The 16,545-nt window shown below is 50.7% G+C and overlaps 1 long non-coding RNA gene across 1 annotated transcript; it reads left to right on the plus strand.

Annotated features, from left to right (window-relative positions):
- Positions 1-1,239: 1,239 nt before the first annotated feature.
- LOC129016655 (uncharacterized) lies at positions 1,240-10,843 on the plus strand. Its single transcript, XR_008494930.2, has 3 exons — positions 1,240-1,395; positions 8,721-8,953; positions 10,485-10,843. It is a non-coding gene; the product is annotated as an uncharacterized LOC129016655 (long non-coding RNA).
- The last annotated feature ends 5,702 nt before the right edge of the window (positions 10,844-16,545 follow it).

Consider the following 16,545-nt stretch of genomic DNA (forward strand, 5'->3'; position numbering starts at 1 on the left):
TGGCACATTCACAAACCTTTAGCTAGACACAAAAGTTCTCCAAGTCCCCACTAGATTAGCTAGACACAGAGCACTGACTGGTGCATTTACAAACCTTGAGCTAGACACAGGGTGCTGATTGGTGTGTTTACAAACCTTGGGCTAGACACAGAGTGCTGATTGGTGTATTTACAATCCTTTAGCCAGACATAAAAGTTATCCAAGTCTCCATCCGACTCAGGAGCCTAGCTGGCTTCACCTAGTGGATTTTGCCCCAGGGCCGCGTCAGGCACCTGCACTCCTCAACCCTTGGGCGGTCATGGGACTGGGCGCTGCCGAGCAGGAGGCAGCGCCCGTTGAGGAGGCTCAGGCCAAGCGGAAGCCCACTGCGGGGGAGGGGTGGGGGGGGGGTGGCTCAGGCAGGGCGGGCTGCAGGTCCCGAGCCCTGCCCCACGGGGAGGCAGCTGGGGCCAGTGACAATTCGAGCGTGGCTTGGGCAGGCCGGCAGTGCTGGGGGACCCGGCGCCCCCCCCCCACCCCGCAGCTACTGGTCCAGGTGCTAAGACCCTCACTCCTCACTACCTGGGGCCGGCGGCGCTGGCCAGCCGATCCGAGTGTGGTGCCCGCCAAGCCCACACCCACCTGGAAATCGCGCTGGCCCGGGAGCGCCCTGCGCAGCCCCAGTTCCCGCCCACGCCTCTCCCTCCACACCTCCCCCTCCACACCTCCCCGCAAGCAGAGGGAGCCGGCTCCAGCCTCGGCCAGCCCAGAGAGGGGCTCCCACAGTGCAGCGGCGGGCTGAAGGGCTCCTCAAGTGCAGCCAGAGGGCACCGAGGCCAAGGAGGCACTGAGAGTGAGGGCTGCCAGCACGCTGTCACCTCTCAGCAGCATACAAGAGCCACCTGGGAAGTGGCCACTGAATCTGGGCTCAGGCTATAGGACCCTTCTCTTCATTTTCAAGTTCAGTCTCCCATTTTTCCTTGTCATTTTTGTTTTGCCAGCTTTCAGTGGCAGCAGCCCCTCCCCCTGGGGCTCAGAGCTGGAGAGGGAGTTTTAAGTGGTTTCTGCAAAGTATTTTGGAGGAGAATGATCTGCCTTTAGTAGTCAAGGACTCTTGCAACACTCAGGCTCTGTTTTATGGACAGAAAGAGTCCAGGAGGCTCTCTGAGCCGCACAAGGCCCTTTGCAACCTTCCTGGGCTCGGGCTGACAGCAGCCATTTTGGAACATGTGAAACGGATTTCAAATTCCCTCTTTGCAGTTCGAGAAGATGGCGGCCTGAGCCGGAGTCCTCCTTCCCCTCCTCCCTCTCCACTGCTGCAATGCCCAGGCCCCCCCCCACCCCACCACCACGTTTCCCGTCTGTAATGGTGCCAGAGGCTTTAAATCTTGCGGAAGCCACATCTGCTGCCTGCAGGTAAACCTCCCTGGCTGAGCCCACTGCGCACGCCTCCACGTTCTGGAGCCAGAAACAATGAGCAGCACATTTCCGGCAGCATCTCTCCTCCCGGTCATTTGCATAGCACAACCTCTCCCTCCACCCCCTCCTGTCTCCCTCGTGGATCTTCATGTAATTAATTAATATCGCGTTCATCAGAGCTTAATTCATGTTCTTGTAATATACAAGGATTAAAAAAAAAAATCCTACCAAGAGAGCAGTAATAGGCTCCGGCTTTTCTGGTCTGGGAGCAAATATAATGAGCTACCATGAAAATATTGAATCGCTTCCCGCAGTCCTCACACCTCAGGGCACTGGCATGTTTACTGTGGTAAGCCACCTCTGTGTTCAGAAACACCACGGCCTGCTTTTCTGCCGGGGTAGCCAGGCTGGGGGCCTCTCTGGAGCTCCTCCTAGGAGTGCACTCAGCAAGGCAGAGGCTCGGCGCCCTTCCCGGGGATGCATTCAGCAGGGCAGAGGCTCGGAGCACTTCCCGGGGGTACTTTCAGCAGTGGCAGAGGCTCAGCAGATGCTGGGGTTCTGTGTGGGTGGGAGCTGAGGGTTGGGCTTGCTGCAGAATGCCAAGAGTGGCATTGCAAGTTACTCCTTCCCTCCCAGAGCCCATTTATTTTTAAGCCACCCTCTCCCCTCCACTACAGTGTGAGGGCTCCTCCATGCTAATCGCCCTATAGAACAAGGAGAAAAGGAAAGGTGGGCCCTTCACGGTATATATTTTGCTCTCTGATTGGAACGAAATGAACTCAGTGTAATGTCCAGGCTGTTGTGGGGGCTGGGTTGTTTCTGGACAGAAAGTCCCATCTGTGTCCAGGGGGCCGCGTCTGAGTACGGGGCATCCACACTGGCAGGCTGTTTTGCTCGGAGCTGGGACATAACACATGGGCTGTGTGCGCCCTCTTGGGGACTGGAAACCCAAGGGGCCGATCAAGGGTTCTTGATTCAACCAAACCTCCCCCTTGCCATCCTCCATGCAGAACGCGTCCCTGGGGCCCTCGCCCTGTCGTGAACAAAGCACGACTATTTTGTAAAAGGAAGATCAAAGAGCCAGAAGTCGCGGATGTGTGTGTGGCAGGTGGGGACTCAGTGACAGTGGCCATGCGGTGTGTCCCGTGGTCGCCCCAGAGGCGTATGGGCCAGGCCGCTGCACATACCCTGGGAGGAGGCAGGTGGGGAGGGAACCCGAGGACCCTGCCTGTGCTCACCCTTCTGTTCCTCTATGGGACCCATTATGGCTGGAGGGGACTTTTTCCTCCTCCCCCCACCCCTCCCCTCCTCACCTTCCCTCCCCCTGCTTTTTAATTTCTTCCCTTTTGCAAGGCTTTCTGTCCAGCTGGGGCTGGGAAGGAGATGCCCCCGACCCCCTCTCGTGCTCGCCGGGGTGGGGGTGGGAGGAATCTGGAAACCACGTGCGATGCTCGGGGCTGCGCCCTCCATCCCAGCGCGTGGGTCCGTGAGCGCCGCGCAGCCTCCCGGACCGCCCTGAGCTGCTGCGCCCGGCGCTGCTCCTCCTTCCCCAGCTCCGCGCCTTCCCCTCGCGATCCCCCTCCTGCCTCTTCGGTCCTGGAAGCATCCCAAGAGGGGGTGGGGGCATGGAGGGAGAGAGGGGAGGAGGGAGCTGCCCGGGGGCAGGGCCGCCAGGAAGTGGGACGGGGACTCTGGCGCCCCTCCAGGCTGCTGCGCGCGGGCTGGGGACCGAGCACCGCTTTGCGCGCCAGACGATGCATCTTCTGGAACGGCAGCTGAGGCAATGCGGGGTGTGAAGCGGCGGCGGGCAGAGGGGCTCGCAGGGGCTGGGATCCGCGTGCCCCTCTCTGCCTGGGTGCGGAGCACAATGTGCCCAGGCAGGGGCAAGGACGTCCGGGAGGGGCTGGGTTGCGCACGCTCGCGGGGCCGTCGCAGATGGGCGGTTTGGAGGCGCTGCAGTCCCTGGGAAATGGGAGCCTTCGTCCTGTTCTCTCTGCCGCTTGGCTGGGCTGGGCAGGGCGGGAAAGCCAGGGTCCCCACCCCTCCTGGAGCAGAGCACTCCGCGCTGGCTGTTCCGGGGGCCCGGGAGGGCAGAGCTGTCAGGAGGTCTGTCTGGCATCATTAGGGGGGCTGTCTGTCTCTCTGTCCCCGGCTGGCGTGGCCCGGCAGGAGGCGAGGCTGATATTTTCAGGAGACCTGGTGATTTGACCTGACACCTGTCAGTCAGGTAAGCGCTGGCCTCCTGCCTGCATCTCCCTGGGGAAGAGCCGGTTCTGCTGCCTGACCGGGAACGGGTCCCTCAGTGCTAAGGATGGCAGCTAATGAGCCCGCCGAGGGGCTGCCCACCGGGTGCACAGGCAGGAGAAGTGGGCATATCCCCTGCTTGACAGGCCCTGCAGAGGGGCCGCCTCCTCCCCCAACGCCTTCTGCCCCCCTCCTAGTGTCTCCAACATTGACCCTGGAAATCACTTTCTTGCTTCTCTTATCAGGATAGTCCTACATGTCTGGAACTTTCTGGGATGTTCTCTTTGCCTTGGAAGTGTTTATTTATTACTTTAAAATCACCTCTAGGGTATTTATCCTTAAAGATAAAGCCAGTACCTAGAACCAGGTGTCCTTCCAGAAAGGCTTTAGGCCCTGCCTGACTTGGGTTCTCAGGCAACCCTTTCCTTCCCTGTGTAACGTGGGTTTTGGCTTTTGCGGAAGTAATCTGTTATGGTCTAAATTGTGTCCTCCCCAAATCCATATATTAAATCCCTAAGCCCCTGGCTGGGCGTGGTGGCGAGCGCCTGTAATCTCAGCACTTTGGGAGGCCGAGTTGGGGGCGATCACCTGAGGCCAGAATTTCGAGACCAGCCTGGCCAACATGGTGAAACCCCGTCTCTACTAAAAATACAAAAATCAGCCAGGCGTGGTGGCGACCGCCTGTAATCCCAGCTACTCCGGAAGCTGAGGCTGGAGAATCACTTGAACCGGGGAAGCAGAGGTTGCGGTGAGCTGGGATCGCGCCATTGCATTCCAACCTGGGGGACAACAGCGGAACTCTGTCTCAAAAAAATAAATAAATAAAATAAAAATAAAATAAATCCCGAAGCCCCAGTATCTCAGGATATGATCGTATTTGGAGATACAGCCTTCTATAACCTTCTATAACCGCAGTCCCCAACCTTTTTGGCACCAGGGACTGGTTTCGTGGAAGGCAATTTTTCCACAGACCCGGGTGGGGTGGGGGATGGTTTCGAGATGATGAAAGTGCGTTACATTGCACTTTATTTCTATTGTTATTACACTGTAATATATAATGAAATAATTATACATTTCACCATAATGTAGAATCAGAGGGAGCCCTGAGCTTGTTTTCCTGCAACTAGATGGTCCCATCTGGGGGTGATGGGAGACAGTGACAGATCATCAGACCTTGGATTCTCATAAGAAGCACGCAACCTAGATGCCTCACATGTGCAGTTCACAACAGGGTTCATGCTCTTGTGCAAATCTAATGGTTCCTAAAGGGCCACAGACCAGTACTGGTCCTTGGCCCAGGGGTTGAGGACCCCTGTTCTATAAGGCCGGGAGAGAGGCCTCAGAAGAAACCAACCCTGCCGAGACACCTTGATCTCAGACTTCCAGCCTCCAGAACTGCGTGGTGATGCGTTCCTGTTGAAAGCACTCCAACCGCAGTGCCTTGCCGTGGCAGCCCTCAACAACGAATACAGAGTCTGTTGAACAAAATGAATCCAAAATGTATGCCCAAAGATAGCTGCCAGGTCTATGAAAACACCTGCTCTGATACGAGGGGACGTGAACGACAGATGTGAGTGCTGGAATTCAAGTTGGTCTCGTTAGTCATTCTCCTGCCCCATACCCCCTGCCCCCATAACAGTTACATTTTCTTAAAACATACTCATTTAAAAAGGTATTTACACAACAGATCAACATTTAAGTACATGTTTAAAAGTAATTATGAATGTGCTCACCTGTCAGGACAGGATGGTTTTGCTTATGTGTTTCCAGTTGGTTGGGTAAATAATCAGCTCAGGTGTTGTTTTGTTTTACGCCTACCCCCTACTGTAATTGTGTGTTTACTTTTATGATAATGTCACATCACTCTCATATTTAACTACTAGCAGGGATTAAGTTATTCCAATAAAAGACAGAGAAATAAATTTCAGACCCTGTTTCCTGCCTGTCCCCACCCCCATTGTTCAAAAATTGGACAATTTTCCAAGATCATCGGAAGCAGTTTTGAGCATTTGGAAGCCGTGGATGCCCTGGCCTACGGCAGCTTTTTTCAACTGTAACCCACTTGCCGATAAGGTCTCCCTGTGTGGGGTCAAAGGATGTGGCCCCTGCCATCCTTGTGGTCACTAGGGAGGGTACAGGCCTGTGTGCCACACCCCAGCCTAACTGCTCCTGGGGGCCTGGGTAGTTGTGGTCACTAAGTCCTGACTCTGCCATGGAAGAGACGTCTTCTGGGCGGACACTGATGCTCAGTGGCCTCCAGGGGACTTGGCGGGTCCCCTTGACACACTGGAGGCTCCCTGGCTAGAGTCCCCTCCCAGACACCCTCATTCCTGTGTCTCCAGGACTGGAGAGGCCTACTGGCCATCCAGGAGGATGTTTCTGTTGTCGGGCAGATGGTCGGCCCCATGCAGGGGATGGGAAAGCTTCACCTGCCACGGTTGGTAGGTATCTCAACAAGGAGTCCATTTAGTAACTCACTGTGTTAGTGCCAAGGATGGCCGTGTCGGGCAGCACAGATCCATTATGGCCAGCAAGCTTACAGACACTGTCTGTTGTCAGACAGAGATGGTGTGGAGTTCACATCATCTTCATCACCAGAAACTGCCCCTGCAGGAGCTTGGAGGGGACCCAGGTGCTGGTAGTGACCTTGGCACATTCACAGGGTGACGGCAGAGATAATGGTGGTGACGATAGTTGGGATAGTAACTCGGCCTCACAGCTGCGTCCATGTCTTGCAAAATCACGTGGTCTCAGTTGGTCCTCACGGTCCTGGAAATTGTCATATTCTTGAGCTGTGGGCTGGAGGTGGGCAGGAGGCAAGGTCTAAAATTCACTTCTCTCTGCCTGACAACAGAAACATCCTCCTGGACGGCCAGTAGGCCTCTCCAGTCCTGGAGATACAGGAATGAGGGTGTCTGGGAGGGGACTGTAGCCAGGGAGCCTCCAGTGTGTCAAGGGGACCCGCCAAGTCCCCTGGAGGCCACTGAGCATCAGTGTCTGCCCAGAAGACGCCTCTTCCATGGCAGAGTCAGGACTTAATGGGTCCTGAATGGGTCCTCTCTTCCTTTACTCACAGAAGGATTTGTGATGATGCCAACAACCAGGGCTGCCCTTGCCTTCCTTCAAATTGCCAAAGCAGTCAGGAATCTTCTGCCCTTAGAGTTTATCATGGGGTCCTCCCTCCACACCCTTGCTGATAGAGCTCTGGAGAGGGGCTTTGGGGAGCGTGTGACTATCCCCAGCATAGCCGCCCCCCATCAACACTTATCGTAGGGAAGGAAAGAAGCCAAACAGGTCTTACCGTCCCATTTTATGGATGAGGAGATGGGCACAGAGAAGTTCAGCAACGTGGCTCAGGTCGAATGCTTGTGATTTTTATTTTTTATTTTTTTTGCTTGTGATTTTTATGTCTTACACATTGCCTGGTGCCCTTCTGAAAAAATTCCACGTTGGAAACTTTGGGACATGAAGCCATTTACCAATAGGGTCATATGTCTAGGGAGACACTATTGCTATAGGTGTCAAAAAGTTTTGCTCCAGAAAAATGTCCAGACCAATTCTCCTTCTCAAGTAGGCCAGGATATCCACAGGACACCTTGAAACAGTGACTCCCTCCTGCATTTTATTGATTGATTGATTGATTTTTGAGACAGGGTCCTGCTCTGTCACCCAGGCTGGGGTGCAGTGGCTCAATCTCAGTTCACTGCAACCTCTACCTCCCGGGTTTAAGTGATTCTCCGGCCTCAGCCTCCTGAGTAGCTGGGACTACAGGCGTGCACCACCACATCCGGCTAATTTTTGTATTTTTAGCGGAGATGGGATTTCACCATATTGGCCAGGCTGGTCTTGAACTCAAGGTGATCCGCCCACCTCAGCCTCTCAAAGTGCTGTGATTACAGGTGTGAGCTGCTGCACTCAGCCCCACCTGCATTTTAAATGGCTGCAGCCACACACAACATGCTTTCCTCCTTTGCAAGCTCAGCTGGGGGAGTGGGTAAGGGAGGGGCTCAGGGGTGGTGCTGTAGGTTCTTTTTACCTGGGTTTTCTCATGCAGAGTAATTGTGAGAAGAACAGGGTTTCCTCTCCTGAACTCGGAGGAAATGGAAAAAAATTTCCTACTAGCAAAAGCAGGCAGAAAAGAAATTTTAGAAGTAAAAGAAGTTTTACTTCTTAATTAGACTTTTAAATTTATTTATTTATTTATTTATTTATTTATATTTATGTTTTGAGATGGAGTCTCACTCTGTTGCCCAGGCTGGAGTGCAGTGGCACGATCTTGGCTGACTGAAACTTTTGCCTCCCAGGTTCAAGCAATTCTCCTGCCTCAGCCTCCTGAGTAGCTAGGATTACAGGTGCCCACCACCATGCCCGGCTAATGTTTGTATTTTTAGTAGAGATGAGGGTTTCATCATGTTGGTCTCAAACTCGACCTCAGGTGGTCCACCTGCCTTGGCCTCCCAAAGTGCTGGGATTACCCAGGAGGCTGAGGCAGAAGAATCGCTTGAACCTGGGAGACGGAGGTTGTGGTGAGTGGAGATTGCACCACTGGACTGCAGCCTGGGCAACAAGAGTTAGACTCCATCTCAAAAAAAAAAAAAAAAAAAAAAAGACATGAAGCCAGACAATGCGCCCAAAATGCCAGGGATGATCTGAGGTCCTCAAAAAGGGTCCAGGAAATGCTATATATAAAGAGTCAGAGTTGTGTACCAAGAAACATACCCATCCACTCTGTGTATACCCTGCACTTGCTGGCCCTCCGTCATTGGACATAGACGTGTGATATGGTTTGGCTGTGTCCCCACCCAAATCTCATCTTGAATTCCCATGTGTTGTGGGAGGGACCCGGTGGGAGGTAATTGAATCATGGGGGTGGGTCTTTCCCATGCTGTTCTCATGATAGTGAATAAGTATCATGAGATCTGATGGTCTTATAAGGGCGAGTTTCCCTGCATAAGCTCTCTCGTTGCCTGAGCCATCCATGTAAGACATGACTTGCTCCTCCTTGCCTTCCACCATGACTGTGAGGCCTCCCCAGCCATGTGGAACTATAGGTCCATCAAACCTCTTTTTCTTCCCAGTCTCGGGTATGTCTTTATCAGCAGTGTGAAAATGGACTCACTCCTGCCCTGTCTGGATCTGGACAAGAGCCCACCACCCTGTTGGCAGTAGTCAGGTAGCTCTGCCCCTAAGAACCTGCAGCTTTTGGAAGAAAGGCACCCTGTGGTTTCAGAAGCCCAAGAGTCCCTGCAGCTGAGCACCCCCAGCCTGGTGCTTGGCAGGTGATTGCCTCCTCACTTAGGAGAGGGAGCAGGTCAGCATGTATGAAGGGCCGCTCTCGGATCCTTTCAAAAAGAAGGGTGTCATGCAGATGCCAACAGGTTGATCATCAGAACCAGAGGGTGCTTTAACATGCAGGTTCCTGGGCTCTGCCAAGGTGATTCCCGGGTAGGACTGCCAAGGTGAGGCCTGGGAAGCTGTTTCTAAAATTTCCTCTTGTCTCTGATGCACAGCTTGGGTGAGAGCCACAGCTGATTGCCAGAACGTTACGGCAGGAGGGGGAGATACTGACACCAAGCCTTGCCTGAGACCCACCCGAGAGGCGAAGTGCCTTTCTGGCTTGACAGTCTTGGAAGGAGGGGTCGGGAGGTCTGGCCTGCCTGGGAACCCTGGAGTTTCTATGCTTTTCTCATAGGACAAAGGCACAGAGTTTTGTTTTTTTTGGGTTTTTTTTTGTTTTTTTTTTTTTTGAGATGGAGCCTTGCTCTGTCACCCAGGCTGGAGTGCAGTGGCGGGATCTTGGCTCACTGCAAGCTCCGCCTCCATGGTTCACGCCATTCTCCTGCCTCAGCCTCCCAAGTAGCTGGGACTACAAGCGTCCACCACCACGTCCAGCTAATTTTTTGTATTTTTAGTAGAGACGGGGTTTCACCGTGTTAGCCAGGATGGTCTTGATCTCCTGACCTCGTGATCCGCCCACCTCGGCCTCCCAAAGTGCTGGGATTACAGGCATGAGCCACCGCACCTAGCCAGGCACAGAGTTTTATCAGCAAAGAGTAAACCAAAATGTATTCTCTGAACACAAAACTGGTTGAGAGTGCCAGGCTGAAAGCCGTTGTGCTGGGAGCCGTGGGTGCTAACGTCATCCCCCTCCCTGCCCGATGGCTCCTCTTCCAGGGTCTGAACCAGACAGCCCTGAAAAGTGGCGTTCGGAGTGCTGGGCCTTCAAGGTGCCCTTAGTCTCTTTGGTAGAAAACAAGGAAGCAATGTCCTTGTATGGGGGTACTGCTCTCCTCCTGGGAGGGAAGGAAATGAGACTGACGCAGCCACATGTGGCATGGGGAGTGCAGTCCAGGCAGAGGGTGGTGGCTCCTCAAATACCCACCCTTGGTTTCCTGCATACCTAAGGGGGTGTGTGACTCAGGGGTCCTTCCTGTTGTCTGTGGTATCTTTACATTAACCACCTGAGGGGAAGTTTTAATTTGTAATAAATCTGTATTATGGTGGAAGTCCAACTGCTCCAGCGGCTATAAAAATTAATTCCTTATCCTAAACATTATTACATAGCTTTCGAAATGAATCGACTTGTGGTTGGGTTCTTGGTTTGGGCCATTATTTGCAATTAGTATAATCAAATAGCATCATCCGTAATACTTCCCCTCCTATCCCCAGCCCTCCCTGGGCCCCACCCCCTGGTCTTGTCGGGAACTGGATTCGATGAAGTCATCAGAATTGTCAATGGCATATGGTGGGTGGAGACTGCCTGCTGATTTTGATGGCTAAGAAAGAGGTTTTCCATTCTTGAATAGTCAATTTTGCTCACTGTTGTTGTTTGTTTCTTTCAGAAAACTGTGTATTCTTCAGAACATCATGATAACCTGGCATTCACGGGTCTATGGAGAGAATTCAGGGGGTCCGGGAGCTTGGATGGGATAAATTTGCATCTTTATTTTCAGGAAAGTTTTACTGAAGTTTAGTATTTTCTTTCATTATAAATGGAATCAGTACAACCCAATAGTATGCACAGTTACTTCTCCACAACATCAAAGTGGCTGCAGATATCTCAAAATATTATTTACATTTATCATAACTTAGAAATTTGGGTGGTAATTAAACCAGCAACTATTCTTTGTTTAATGCATTAAGAAAGAAGTGTGTATACTATCATATCTCAATTAAAAATATTTTAAGAACTGGATTTTAACTTTATCGGTTTCCTTTGTAACTCTCTGTATTCCATTTTAGGCATTTAAAAATATTATTTTGAGAAGGGCTTCCGCAGATGTCAGAGGTGTCCATGGCAGAGCCATGATTAAGATCTGCTGGTGTAGACTAAAGCATCTGAGGTTGGTATGAAAGTTGTGTTTGTGTTCAAATCCTAGTCTCCCATCTCATAGCTGCACAAGGTGTGCCCTGATCCATCACTTTATTATTATTATTATTTTTCTTGGGATGGAGTCTTGCTCTGTCACCCAGACTGGAGTGCAGTGGTGCAATCTCAGCTCACTGCAACCTCTGCCTTCTGGGTTCAAGCAATTCTTCTCCCTCAGCCTCCTGAGTAGCTGGGACTACAGGCACGAACCACCATGCCTGGCTAATTTTTTTTTGTATTTTTAGTAGAGACGGGGTTTCACCATGTTGGCCAGGCTGGTCTCAAACTCCTGACCACAAGTGATCCACCTGCCTCAGCCTCCCAAAGTGCTGGGATTACAGGCATGAGCCACTGCGCCCAGACTCATCACTTTAAAATAGGAATAATAGCCACCATACAAGGGTATTGGGAACGATTAAAAGTGTTAGTACTACAGGAATAATTCTAGGACCTAACCTCATAGGGTTGCAGGAGCACTGAATGAGGTAATCCATGAGGTTAGGTCCTAGTATTATTCCTGTTTTACAGATGGGGAAATTGAGGTTTATTTCAAGTAAGTGCCCAAGGTCACATAGCTAGGAAGTGGTAGAACTAGGATTCGAGCCCCAGCCATTGGGTAGCAGATCCCATCCCAGATCCTATATTGCCCTCCAAAAAGTCAAGCACCCCTGAGTCAGTGGAAGTTGCAATCTGGGTCATACAGAGTCTGGAGGCCAGTCTCCAATTTCTAGGTTCTTAGAGCCCTCATTTGACCTTGAGCTCTAACAAAGTGCTCACAAACATGTGCCAGTGACTTCCCACGATGAAGGACAGTTGTGTGGGTCTATGGTGGGGTGATGCGTTGCTTCTTACTGAATGTGAAATAAAGCTTAGGAACACTGGAGCTGTGTGCTTCAGGAGTGGTGGGGATTGCCCTGGTTGAGTGACTGGAGCAGTAAGTGAGATGGGATCTTTGGTGTCATCCTATGATGATGGTGACAGTGGCAGTGATGATGACGACAATCACTTTCTTCCTCCTCCTCCTTTTCCTCCTCTTCTTCTTCTTCTTCCGCTCCTCCTCCTCCTCCTCCTTCTTCTCCTTTTTTTTTTGAGAACAAGTCTCTCTCTGTCACCCAGGCTGGAGTGCAGTGGCACAATGTCGGCTCACTGCAACCTCCGCCTACTGGGTTCAAGCGAGTCTCCTGCCTCAGCTTCCTGAGTAGCTGGGACTACAGGCGTCCACCACCACGCCCAGCTAATCTTTGCATTTTTAGTAGAGACGGGTTTCACCATGTTGGCCAGGCTGGTCTCAAACTCCTGACCTCAGGTGATCCACCCGCCTCAGCCTTCCAAATTGCTGGGATTACAGGTGTGAGTCACTGCGCCCAGCCGACAGCATGCCCTTTGAGTGCCTACTGTGTTTCAGGTCCTGATGCTGCCCTTGAGGAGCTGACAGTCGGGGGGAAAGGACCAGGAATATGCTGTCTTGCCCCATCACAAAACAAGAGAAAGAATAATGAGTGTCACAAGAGAGGTGCTAGCAGCAGGTGATGGGAGGTTGTCACAATGATAATGAGCTTTAGGTTCAGTGCAGACTTGGCTGGTGGGGCTGGCAAAACTGCGGAGGTTCAGAGCAACTGGGGAGAGGCAGTGTACGTTAATCTGAATGAATATTAATGGAAGATCTTAATAAAATTACATTTGTGTCTATTTATCTGGCTGTATGAGTTTCCCTAAATTTGGATGGGCATGTTTCAGATGGTTTGGCTTAAGACAGATGTCTTCCTTTTATATAATTCCTTTGTGTCTGAGGTCATACTCTGTGAGATTTTGATCTTCAAAATTGGTCCAGACTTATTTTATGTCTCAGCATATGGACTGTCTTGGTGAGGGCTCCATGTGCCTTTGTAAAGAACATGTATTCTGTAATCACTGGGTGTAGTGGACCTTAAATATCAATTAGGTCACAATAGTTGTTAGAATGTTCAGTGTCCTTACTGATTTTTTTATTTTTTTGTTTACTGACTCTGTCAGTTGCTGAAAGAAAGGTATTAAAATCTCCAACTATAATTTTTGGATTTGTCTATTTCTCCTTTTAATTCTGACAGGTTTTGCTTTGTTTATTTTGAAACTGTTATTAGGTGCATATACATTTAAGATTGTTATGATTTCCCAATAAACATATCCTTTCGTCATTATGCAGTCTCCCTCTATCTCTTTGGCAATACTCTTTGTCTTGAGCCTATTATATTAACATAGCCATACCTGTTTTTTGCACTCATTGTTTGCCTGTTATACCTTTTTAAATCCTTTTATTTTTAGTCTGTCTGTGTCTTTATATTTAAAATATATCTCGGCCAGGCACGGTGGCTCATGCCTGTAATCCCAGCACTTTGGGAGGCCAAGGTGGGCAGATCATGAGGTCAGGAGATTGAGACCATCCTGACTAACACGGTGAAACCTTGTCTCTACTGAAAATACAAAAAATTAGCCGGGTGTGGTGGTGGGTGCCTGTATTCCCAGCTGCTTGGGAGGCTGAGGCAGGAGAGGCGGAGCTTGCAGTGAGCCGAGATTGTGCCACTGCGCTCCAGCCTGGGCGACAGAGAGACTCCGTCTCAAAAAACAAAACAAAACAAAAAATAAAATGTGTTTCTTGGAGATGACACATAGCTGGATCTTGCAGTGTTATTCAGCCAGATTGTCTCTGCCTTTTAAGTGGGATGTTCAGTGCATTTCTGTTAAGCGTGATTATAGATGTAACTGTATTTAGATCTGCCATTATGACATTTGTTCTCTTTTTGTCCCGTCTGTTTTTTTGTTTTGTTTTGTTTCCCTGTTTCTCTTTTCCTGACTTCTTTTAGGTTAATCATATTTTTTGGTATCCCATTTTAATGAGTTATTGGCATTTTAGCTGTACTTTTGCATTTTGAATAGTGGCTAACTTAGGGATTATAACGTGATACTGTGACATAATAAGCAATATATATTTGGACTTTGTTCCTGGTAGAAGAGCTTCTAAAACTTTTAGAGTTTCCTGAGTGATAGGGGTGAGGGTCTTGTTAGTCTTAATAAGCCCCTTTCAACCTTACCTGTGTTTCTGCTAAGGAGGTGAATCTTGGTGGGCCCGTCCTAGGTAGCAAGACAGGGTCTTGCCCTGTCCACCAAGCTGGAGTGCCATGGTACAGTCTTGACTCACTGCAGCCTCAACCTCCTGGGCTCAAGCAATTCTCCCGCCTCAGCCTCCAGAGTAGCTGGGACCACAGGTGCATGCCAGCATGCCCGGCTAATTTAAAAAAATATTTTTGTAGAGACGGGGGTCTGACTATGTTGCCCATGCTGGTCTTGAACTCCTGCCTCAAATGATCCTCCTGCCTTGGCCTCTCAAAGTGTTGGGATTACGAGCCCCCACACCCAGCCTCAAAGGTGTTTAAAGAGCATCTACTTTGTGCTCAGTTTCCTCACTCCTCCATGGAAAGCCTGCGGTGGCTCTCCTTTGCCCTCAGGATACAGCCTGACTCCTTAATCTGGCTTAAAGGCTCATCCTTACCTGCAGGGCCAGGGCAGCTCCTCTCTTGCCCCTTCCTGTTGTGTATTTTGCGCTCTAGTTTCTCGGAAGCACCAGGCTGGCTTTGCCATGAGCCATGTCCAATGGCTCCTTCCACCCGGACCCCTGTCCCCACCGCCAGCGGCTGACTTTCCCTGTGGCACTCTGCTGACCTTTATTCACACCCTCAACACACCTGCCACCTTCTAGGTGTGGCACTTCCTGCTCCTCCAGATGGGCTTAAGTGGGCACAGCCAGAGCTTCCATGCCTCATCCTGGCAGTGACAACGTGTGACACCTAAGGGAAGCCCTGACCCCAGTCCTGCCACCGCCTTGCTCTGGTGGGCTCTGTGAGGGTGCACTGGATGAATTCACTAGTGCAGCAGTGCTTCCGCCTTCCAGAGGGACCGTCGGAGCCAGCCCCGCGTTGCCGGGACCTGACGACCCTGAGGTCCAGCCTTCCCCGACGCCCAGCCCAGCTCAGTCCACTGTGTCCTTTTCGGCCTCTTCCCGTCCTGGTTTCTCAGTCGTTCTCAGCCAAGCCACAGGACTGGAAGCTTTGTTGCTTTCTCTAAGGACTTGCCTGTCAGGGGCAGTTAGTTCGAGGGGAACGGGGAGTGAAGACTCAATGTGAATTTCAGGTAAAAATCTCCGGGTCTGAGGAGACTGGGTCTGACAGCCAGTGCTGGCCTCGGGGACCCTGATGGAGATGTTCACACAGGTGCCCAACTGCAGGACGACCCTGCCGAGGAGCCACCTGCTGGGGCCAATTAGAATTCCTCGTTCTGAGCTGGGTTAATTTGCATAAACTCTGGGCCCCCAGGAAAAATCTTCCGCCAGGCCTCTTCTTCTTTGTTAATTGAAAAAGGCTCTTTGTCTGTTTTCAGCTGTCAGCTCACATGTGGCCTCCCCAGGCAAGCTTTTACGGGCTCCTCAGACCAGGCAGGTCACCCCTGCGGTCTCTGCGTCTCTTCCCCACTCCTCAGCTCACCCTCTCGGAATTATCTGTGAGTTTCCTTCCAGCTCCAGCGCCACAAGGACAGGGACCTTGTCTCTTCCTGTGGTGGTTGTTTTTATTATCACTAAATCCATACCTAGTGCACGGTAGAGGTTGTTTGCTCAATGAATGAATGCATTTCCTTGTAGGACGCCCGGCTGCCCCGAGTGAGCCACACTCCTTACAAGACCAGGCAACTACGTGGAAGAAATGTTTATATTTATCAAGAAACACTCTTCCAACCATTTTTAATTTTTTTTGGACATTAAAGTATTTATTAGGTCGGGTGTGGTGGTTCACGCCTGTAATTCCAGCACTTGGGGAGGCTGAGGCGGGTGAATCACTTGAGATCAGGAGTTTGAGACCAGCCTGGCCAACATGGTGAAACCCTGTCTCTACTAAAAATACAAAAATTAGCCGGGCATGGTGGCTCGTGCCTGTAGTCCCAACTACTTGGGAGGCTGAGAAGGAGAATCGCTTGAACCCGGGAAGGGGAGGTTGCAGTGAGCCGAGATTGAGCCACTGCACTCCAGCCTGGGCGACAGAGCAAGACTCTGTCTCAAAATAAAATAAAATAAAATGAGATGTATTAGACAAAAACTGAGAGTTCTTACTTTAAATTGATTTGGAATTTTGGGTACACTTATATACTTTTTTCTAAAATAAATGGAAAGCGAATCATAGAAGAAATATTACTTTATATAAATATTATTAACTTGTTTTAAGTACTTATTAAAAACAACAACAACAACAACAACAACAAAGGCCAGGCATGGCCCCTTCTGCAGAGAGCTGGTCAGCCAGCATTTTCTCCAGCTCTTACCCCAGCTGCCTCTCTTCTGGTTTCTGAGCCTCCCCACCCCCACTTAAGGAGCTTACAGCTGAGCGGGAGAGATAAGATGTAAATGAGTGGAAAGATTATTTTTTATTTTTGGAAAGTTGAACATTTTAAGCCAACATCCCATGAGGCTGTGGGATTAGGCCGGAGGTAGAACTTGCTTATCCCATTTGGAA

Source organism: Pongo pygmaeus, chromosome 19 (assembly GCF_028885625.2).
Source record: "Pongo pygmaeus isolate AG05252 chromosome 19, NHGRI_mPonPyg2-v2.0_pri, whole genome shotgun sequence".
Classification (NCBI taxonomy): domain Eukaryota; kingdom Metazoa; phylum Chordata; class Mammalia; order Primates; family Hominidae; genus Pongo; species Pongo pygmaeus.